This window comes from Sardina pilchardus, chromosome 15 (assembly GCF_963854185.1).
Source record: "Sardina pilchardus chromosome 15, fSarPil1.1, whole genome shotgun sequence".
NCBI lineage: Eukaryota > Metazoa > Chordata > Actinopteri > Clupeiformes > Clupeidae > Sardina > Sardina pilchardus.
The window spans coordinates 26,727,602-26,736,903 of NC_085008.1; the positions used below are offsets into that span (position 1 = coordinate 26,727,602).

The 9,302-nt window shown below is 48.4% G+C and overlaps 1 protein-coding gene across 2 annotated transcripts in view; it reads right to left on the reverse strand.

Annotated features, from left to right (window-relative positions):
* agbl4 (AGBL carboxypeptidase 4) overlaps positions 1 to 9,302 on the reverse strand; it is a 384,426-nt gene that overhangs the window by 107,408 nt on the left and 267,716 nt on the right. The window lies entirely within an intron of this gene.

The window sequence follows — 9,302 nt, forward strand, 5'->3', positions numbered from 1 at the left end:
AAGTCTTAACATTCAAAAACCACACTGCATTATCCACATTCACAATATGTATTGTACACTCATCAACATTGGAACTCTTTTAAAACATCTGATAGCGCATGGCCCAGTCCACCTTCCCATGATCATACAGTAGAATTCATAGTTTATACCCACCTCTTATTTTACCACTACACCCCTGCCCATATAATTATAATTCCGAGTGAGCTCCTAAGCCTAAACTATCTTCCTCCATCTCTCGAGTCCAATTTCATCAAAAGGCTACCTGACCGAGTGTAGATCGGTGCTGTTATAAAAGCAAGGATTAAACAAGAGGATGCGCTCTCTTTCGTACTTTGATAGAGAGGAACAGAGTCGATAACAGTAGCGCAAGCCAGTTCTGCTTCACTAACATGTAATTGAAAAGTAACTGGCGTGGAACTGTTGTTGTTTTCAGTTGCAGTACTATGATTTCATTTCACTGACATTTATTTTTTTGTCAACTTGTGACAAAGGCTTGTGAAGTAGGTGTGCTGTTGAATTGCAGTGTGTTCCTGCAGTTATTGGTAAGCTCTACTTCATGTGGTTTATGATAGTTTAGGCATACCAGAGAGCAGTGAGAGAAATTGTTATTCAAGAGGAATGATTGTTGAACAAAATATTAATCCCATGGTATATTATCACTATTATTATTACAATAATAACAATAATAATAATAATAATAATAATAATAATAATAATAATAATTATTAGTATTATTATTATGTAGGCCTATAATATATTATTATTTAAGATATATTCTGGTTGTGACTAAGTGCAGTTATTGCAGGATATTATTATGCACTTCCACATCACAACCTTTTCCTCTCCTTTCCGAGGCTGCTTGAAACCAAAAACTGAATAGTCATTTGTGTCACTGTCAAAGGGGGTGTGCTTTCAGACGTGTAACCAATGAAACATAACATTTCATGTTCTAAAAATACCATTGAAGAGGTGTTTTGCATGGAATTTAGTTTCATGCTTGACTCTCCAACATTTTTGACTCCATTCCAAGAGTATAGGATAATTACAAATGCAAAGGTCCATGACAGGTATTATCAGAACACCTGGCACCTGCATAGGTTGCCCTTGGCACGGAACTTCACACTCTCATTAAGCAATCAAAAGATTTAGCATAAACTGAACCGACTAATAATCATCAGAATAACAATAAATAAATAATAAGTGATTTGGTCATTTCAAAGCAAGGTTGCTGTTAGTTGAGGCACTGTAGATTGCCATCTGCTTGACTGGGCCCACCTAGGCACATGGTCCTGCCAGGTCTAAGCTGAATCTTGACCCAGATGTAAGCCGACAGTCATATGCTATCTGGGAGACTCTTTCTCTAGACGCAGTCAGCTTGGACTGACTATCTTCTTTTGAATGCCTCATTTGAGCAGTACCAGAGGTAAGGGAAAACAAGATGGATTTTTTCTTTTTTAAGACATCTACACATTTATACATTCAGTGGTGTGAATAGACACAATGTAGGTGTACAAAAAAAATATATATTTTAAAATATCTGTCGAAATAAACAAAAAAAACCCCATTTCTATAAAAGAAACCAATTCTATTGTTGTCGCGATTAATGTAAACTCTCTTACATGCGTGCCTGTAAACACAAGCTGAGGTGAGTATAAGAGGCTTTTGGTCTGGCCTGGCAGCACTCTCTCTCTCTCTCTCTCTCTCTCTCTCTCTCTCTCTCTCAGACACAGTCAGACAGCATGTCCCAGCAATTAGCTGCTCACAGCTTCCCTCATTCATCTTCATTGGCAATGCATTACCTGGCATCACATTCAAAAGACACCAGATATTAACAGTAATGATGGACTAGATGAGACTGCCTTCAGCGGCCATCATTGGGCTGTGAACGGACTGGCAGAGGAGGGGGCTGGGCTCTGGACCTCTCTGGGCAACGTTCGTAGTTTTGTTGGGGCGAGGGGGGGGAGGGCAGGGTATCGCTGAGAGTGAAGCTCTAGCAATGCTGGGGTGGAGGGGGGGGTGGAATCAGGAGCATATTTGTATGCAGCCAATCAAAACAGGCCACCTGTGCCAATCTGCAAGATGGACAGACGTTGGCACAGGTGTGGGACTGCGATGGCTCGGGCCGAGGACAGACGGCTGGCAGACCGAGGCAGGCTGACGGTGCCAGCAGCCGTCCATGGCCAGCACAGAGGGGACGCGAGGATAGTTAGCAGAACTATTAGAAATACGCTGAAGACGGAGGACGCGCAGGTAAGACAGCAAGGTGGGTTATAACGCCACCGATGACTGAGCTGCGAGTGTTTGGGAGGTCCAGGCGAGCCATATCGAGATCTTTTTTTCCATTTCAGACTTTTTCTTCATAGGTCTTGATTATGTTGCTTCATTTTGCCTCTTAATTAGCCGCTCATAAATTACTAATTAGCTGTGAAGACTTCAGCCGGCGATAAAAAGAAGGGATCTGCCGTGAAATGAAAAGCAGGGGCCCAAAACAAAAGGAGGGGCATTAATTGTTAATGCGGGCTGACCCGCCGCAGTCTTCACCGGCCTGACAGCCTGAGCAGGGAGCAAACTATATTGTGTAACCCCTCCATGAAATATTCAGAACAGTATCACCACCACAACACCACCACCCTACCACCCACTCACCACCAACCCACCCACTCTCCACCCTCCACTCTCCGACCCACTTCACCCCCCCCCCCCACCACCCCCAATCCCGCTGGGTGCTTTCAGTCATCCAGTGGGAGACATTGATCTTTCCTTAAAAGAACAAATGACTGCTGGAGAAATAGTGATCATACTTCAAGGCTGCTCAATTCCCCTCATTAGGGCCAGTCTACCTCTGGGGCATTGCGTATTGATCTCCGCAGGTCAGCATTCCATATGGCGGCCCCTCTAAATATGATTTCTGAGCTGCGCTGCGCTGCGCTGGCACTGGCACCGGGGAGGATGCTTTATAAAGATCGAGAAGCCACGCTTTCTCCCGGTGAAATAGTAGCATCGGCTTTCCCCAGAGCGGCGAACACTTTATTTAAACTCATCGCGGTTCAATGAGGCGTGCCGCGGACTTGGGTACATTCTGATGAGCGGCGGGAGGTTAACTGTCAGATCAAAACAATTCTGAAACACAGAGCGACGCGTCCAGGGGGCTCTCTGCATATTATCTACATGTGTTGACCTTGAGATGGCTCCGATTCCGCTGACCGAGAGCGAGAGCGAGCCAACCACATATTTACGCGTATGTGTCGGCTGCGGGGGGGTGGGGGGGTGGTGGAAGGGCACCCTAAAATGGGCTCAATTGTGCGGCGGGAGAGTGCCACAGCCGGCGGGAGGTGGCGCTGGGGGAATTGGACCGGGGTCCCGGCATCAGTGGCAGGTGTGTGATGTTGGAGAGATAATAGGGGCCAGAGCGCGTGCCCACCTGTCGAGGCCTGCCAAGCGGAAGGGAGCGCAGTGCTGGGCAGCTGCCCATTAACCATTCACACGCCACAGGGCTCCATATGGCAGCAGCAGCAGCAGCGGCAGCCGCAGAGCGAGATTCTAGGGTACTGATCGAGCCCTGATGACCACTGATATGCCATGATTCCGCTGCTATGGGCAAAACTGAATTGAAGAGGGCTGTTTGGAAAATGACATATCAACGGGGAAAGAAAACAATGTCAGGCCGACACTTGCTATTTTCTGTGCTTTTCTTTGTTCATTCTTATAGGCAATTGAGTATTTTGTTCCCCTTGGCAGCAGGAAAAGGAGGGGTACATTCCTAGAGGGAAATAAATGCTGCACTGGAATACAGAAAGGGATGTTGAAAATTGCCCAAAGTGTGACCTACACAAACCCTTCAGCAAGAGCCAGCCACTGATTACCATGTGCCGGATTAATGCTTTTCTGTCATAGTCTTCCCCTGTCTGGCGTGTCACACCTTCTTATTGCAGATCAGACAAACAACTCTGCGCCAATCCAGCAGCACTGGGGCAGTTTCACAACCGATTTCTGTCAGCGCGACAACAAAGCCTTGCAAAGACGCAACTAAGCTTTAAATCCTTATTGACTGCGACAGGAAGCCTCCAAACCAGCACCTCATTTCCTGCCCTAATGTGTCGCCGTAAACAACGGCCTCATCATCGCCGGATGGAACAACAGCCCCAGACGGGGGGGGGGGGAAGATGGCGCACAACAACTCCACGGCGATCTGATAAAGACAGGTGCCAGTGTGAGCGCGCTGGCGAACGACACCCTCAGATTCTCCGGCTTGTGCTCGTGGCCCCGCTCTCTTTTGCTGGGCCAACACGAGTTAGGAGAGAGAGGGAGAGAGAGAGAGAGAGGGAGAGAGAGAGAGAGAGAATAAACGAGAAAGAGAGGGAGAAGTGAGAAGTGAATGGAGGAGAATTACTAAGTAGTAGTAGTTGGTCTGGAACATGGACTGCCTTTTTGAATATAAGGATGAAGTGCATAACAGAGAAAGAGAAAGAGAAAAAGAGAGAGGGAGAGAGAGAGAGAAAAAAGAGAGCGAGGCTGGGAAAGGCTAATGAGGTGACCCAGCAAACAAGTTTCTCCTGGTCACCAGGTAACCATATCAACAGCATATTAACAAAGCAGTTGCTAAGAGGTTCAGAGGAAGCACATCTGCAGGTGATGGCACTCCACAGAGACAGAGACAGAGAGACAGAGAGAGAAAGAGAGATACAGAGAGAGAAAGAGAGAGAGAGAGACACACACAGAGGCAGAGAGAGAGAGAGAAAGATATAGAGAGAGACAGAGCGAGAAAGATAGATACAGAGAGAAGGACAGAGAGAGAGAGATAGAGAGAGAAACAGAGAGAGAAAGAGGTGGATGAGTAGCCTAGCGGAGTCTACATGTACAAGAGGAGCTCCCCGTAGCTCACCACCTCCTCACGCAGAAGGAAGCCGTGCTTTCGCTTTCGCCTCCATCTACTACAAAGGGAGCCTCGGCTCCGCCGCAACTTCTAACACATCGGCGGCGGCAGGAGAGAGCACAAAGCGCTCTGGAGGGAAAATTACATTTTTATGGATCCGCCGCGCTCAGCAACAACAGCCCCGGCTCTGGGTGACAAAGAAATTGTCACAGCTGTCGCGGCTGTCGAAAGAAAAGAGCCTGTTAAAATGTTGTTTACATTTCCTGGCATATCAACGCCCCCCCCGCTACCATTCTTTCCTAGAAAAAAAGACAGACAAGTTAATGGCAATGCAGACACAATGCTTTCTCTTTCCACTTTAAGTCTTCCTGGACGTTATTTCCCCCTCACACGTTCGCAGAGACATGAAACCCATGAAACCCGGGCCGTGTGAAGAGGCTGTGAAATTGTGATATTTGCAAGGCTGGGGATATATTTACTCCAGGCGTGAGTTGTTGAGAAAACTGGAGGGGAGGTGCGCTCGAGACATGTTTTTAAATAAAGCTTTAATGAAGCATATTCTCTCTAAATATTTTTTTTTCTCCTGGCAGCAGCCCCCCGCCACTCCCCCAACCCCCCACCTCTCTTCCCCTCCCTATCTTTGCCTTGAGAATTACCACACTTACACTCAATTCATTAGCATGCTCTCACTCATTTGGATACGCTTTTGGGTGTCCTTTTGGAAAATAAATATGAACTTCCCCTCTGCTTTTCCTTTCCTTTAAAGATTCTGTCTTTCCTTCTTCTCTCCTCTCTGTTCCCCCTCTCCCTCTCCTCCATCAGAGTGATAACAAAGTCTCCAATAATGAAGTTGGGGCAGTGAGATAAAATATGCAAATTCTCAGAGAAAGGATATAATTAGAGCAATAATAGGAAGTGTTGTTTTCACAGCTGCTCGTTTATCCAAAGCCCTGATAGTGTTTTATAAATAATGCCCGCCAACCAACCCCCCCTCTCCTTCCCTCCAACACACACACACACACACACACACACTCATTCACTCCCCATACCCAGTGTGTGAGGAACTGAGCCAAGTCCTGTTCCATTTAAGACACATCCCTCTGGCACAGGTATTGGCGGTGGCTGCGTGCAGCTGCCCCCCCCCCCCACACACACACACATACACACACATACACACACACACACACACACACACACACACTCCCCCCCGGTGTCCAGGGCCCTGCCGTCAGGGCCAGCGGCCCCGTGTGTCCCTCTAACCAGCAGGACGCTGTCCAGGGGCGGGCAGAGAAACAGCAGGACGCACCGGGTGCTGGCCCCGGACCAGGCATTTCACCAGCCTCGTCACGACAGAGAGAAAGCAGAGAGAGAGAGAGAGAGAGAGAGAGAGAGAGAGAGAGAGAGAGAGAGAGAGAGAGAGAGCGGAAGACATAGCAAGTGAGAGTGGACAGCAGCTGATAAACAAACACACAAAAGCCGGTCCGCTGCATGCCTTCATGGGAGCACAAAAGGCCCATGATGTCCAGAACCTGGACGTGTTCTAAAGGCCCATGATGTCCAGAACCTGGACATGTTCTAAAGGCCCGGCCTCCTGGAACGGGCTCTTGTGACAAATGACTCACATTCTCCCGCCCGCCCTGGCACGGCTTATCGGCACACACACGGCTCTCACACACCAAAGTCAAACAAACATACTGTACAGACTTGGAACAGGAAATATTTTCATTACCATAGAGGAATAACAACAACAACAACAACATGAAACAAACAAAAAAAACAAATAAATAAAAAAAACAGCCCCACTAATAATGACATATTTATGTTAGTCCACATGAAAACAGCAATTAATATTTAAATATCAGGGTGCTCTGAGTGGCTGTAGAGCAAAATGTTAACATTTTCCATGAGGGAAAAAACACAACAGCACTCAAATCATTTAGGCCTTGCTTTTGTGTGAGTGCCTCTTTGTTTTCCAATGTGTCAAGCGTGATAATTGTAAGATTGAGAGAAATGGAGAGGAACTGAAAGGTATTGGGCAGTTTAGTGCCGGCTGTGGAGCACAGGAGGAGAGAGAGAGATGGAGAGAGGGAGAGATGGAGAGAGAGATGGAGAGAGTGAAAGAGAGAGAGAGATGGAGAGAGAGATGGAGAGAGTGAAAGAGAGAGAGGTGGAGAGAGAGATGGAGAAATAGAGATGGAGAAAGAGAGAGATGGAGAGAGAGAGATGGAGAAATAGAGATGGAGAAAGAGAGAGATGGAGAGAGAGAACAAAAGAGAGAGAGAGAGGCGCTATGACAGAAAAGGGAGAAATGAGAGAGAAAGAGAGGGAGGTTAGAGGGAACGGAACACAGAGAGAAACATTGACAGAAGGGGAGAGAAAAAAGAGGGAAACAGAGAAAGAATAAGGTAGAGAAATAAAAAAGGGAGAGAGACAAGGGGGAAAGAAGAAAAAGGCAGAACGATGTGAAAAAAGCGAAAGACAACGAGAACCAGACATGGATGGAGAGAGGGAGAGAGGGAGAGAGGGAGGAGAGGAGAGAAGGAGAGACACAGAGACAGGAGGATGGAGGAAGAGTGAGCAGGGCCCTGAAGACACTGAAGGAGAGATGGAGAGAGGGAGGGAGGGAGGGAGGAGAGGAGAGGAGAGACAGAGACAGGAGGAGAGAGGAAGAATGAGCAGGGCCCTGAAGACACTGGAGGAGAGACGGCCAGGCCATTAGAGAGGATCTGAGGGCTGCCTATTATCTGGGCACCGGGCTGAGGGCTGCACACATCTATCCGAGTCTCATGAATGTAATTGACCTTTTTCAGTCACGCCGCTGATCCGAGGGCCCGGCACTGGACACCACACGCGGCTCAGCCAGAGCCCAGCCAGACCAGCACCGCAGCGCAAGGTGGCCACCCATATGAATGGGGCCGGTCAGATCAATAGATTGACTATAACCTTTGATGTCTGCAGTCAGTTTTTTTTTTCTTTTTCTTTTTTATCACACTCCCTCGCTCACTCCCCCTTCCTTTCCTTTTCTTCTCTCTTACCATCCTCCTCTTTCCAGAATCTTCCACGGAAAAAAGAAGTCTGTTGATATGACGTCTCTTAAAAAGCCTCTTTCTCCACGGGAGAGAGGCCAATAGATAAAAAAAGTGAAGAAATATCTCAAAAAAATAAAACTCTTTTATTTTCCTCGTTCCTCCTCCTCCCTCGTCCTCCTCCTCCTCCTCCTCCTCCTCCTCCTCTCCTGCGTTTGTTCCTGCGGACTGGAGTCTGAGCGCGGTGCGGGCGGTGTGGTCCGGCTTTGTGGTGGAACAATGACCAGAACTAATCATTATTTAGCTGTGCCAGGCCTGAGAAAGGTCAGCGCTCTGAAAATGTCAGGCTTCAAAGGAGGCAGATGTGCATCGCTCCACTCAAGTGGCCAATTAAAGTGGGAGTGGGACGTGTGTGTGTGTGTGTGTGTGTGTGTGTGTGGGGGGGGGGGGGGTGTGTGTGTGTGTGGCAGGGGCCGCTGGCTCTTCAGAGAGGTGGGCTAATGAGTGCCCCTGGACACTGCCCCCCTTGGCGTGGCTCTGAAGAGGTCGGCCGTTGGCAGGGAAACGGGACGGCGGAAACCGGGGAGACCCCCGTGTGGAGCGGGAGAGCGCGGAGACGCCAAGCACGTCGTCCGTCCGCCACACGCTACCGCACGCCACAGCTCTGATCACACACACACACACGCTACTGCACGCCACAGCTCTGATCACACACACACACACACACACACACACACACACACACACACACACATGCTACTGCACTCCACAGCTCTGATCACACACACACACACACACACACACACACACACACACACACACATGCTACTGCACGCCACAACTCTGATCACACACACACATACACACACACACACACACACACACGCTACTGCACGCCACAGCTCTGATCACACACACACACACACGCTACTGCACACCACAGGTCTGATCACATACACACACACACACGAGCTCCTGCACTCCACAGCTCTGATCACACACACATACACACACACACACACACACACACACACACACACACACACACACACACACACACACACACATACACACACACGCTACTGCACTCCTTAGCTCTGATCGCATTGCGCTTGATCCAATAGGTCCAAAGGCACATAGGAACACACCCCAGCCCCTCGATGCCACACAGACAGATACGCAAATATAACACATTCATCACACACACATATACAGTATGCACACTCACACATGTGTATACACACACACACACACATACACACACACACACACACACACACACACACACACACACACACACACACACACACACACTCTCTGGGCTAAGCAGTGCCATCTCCCAATGACTCAGAGTGGCATGTGCCTAGTGTATCATCCTACAGCAGAGTGGCACACTATGGCCC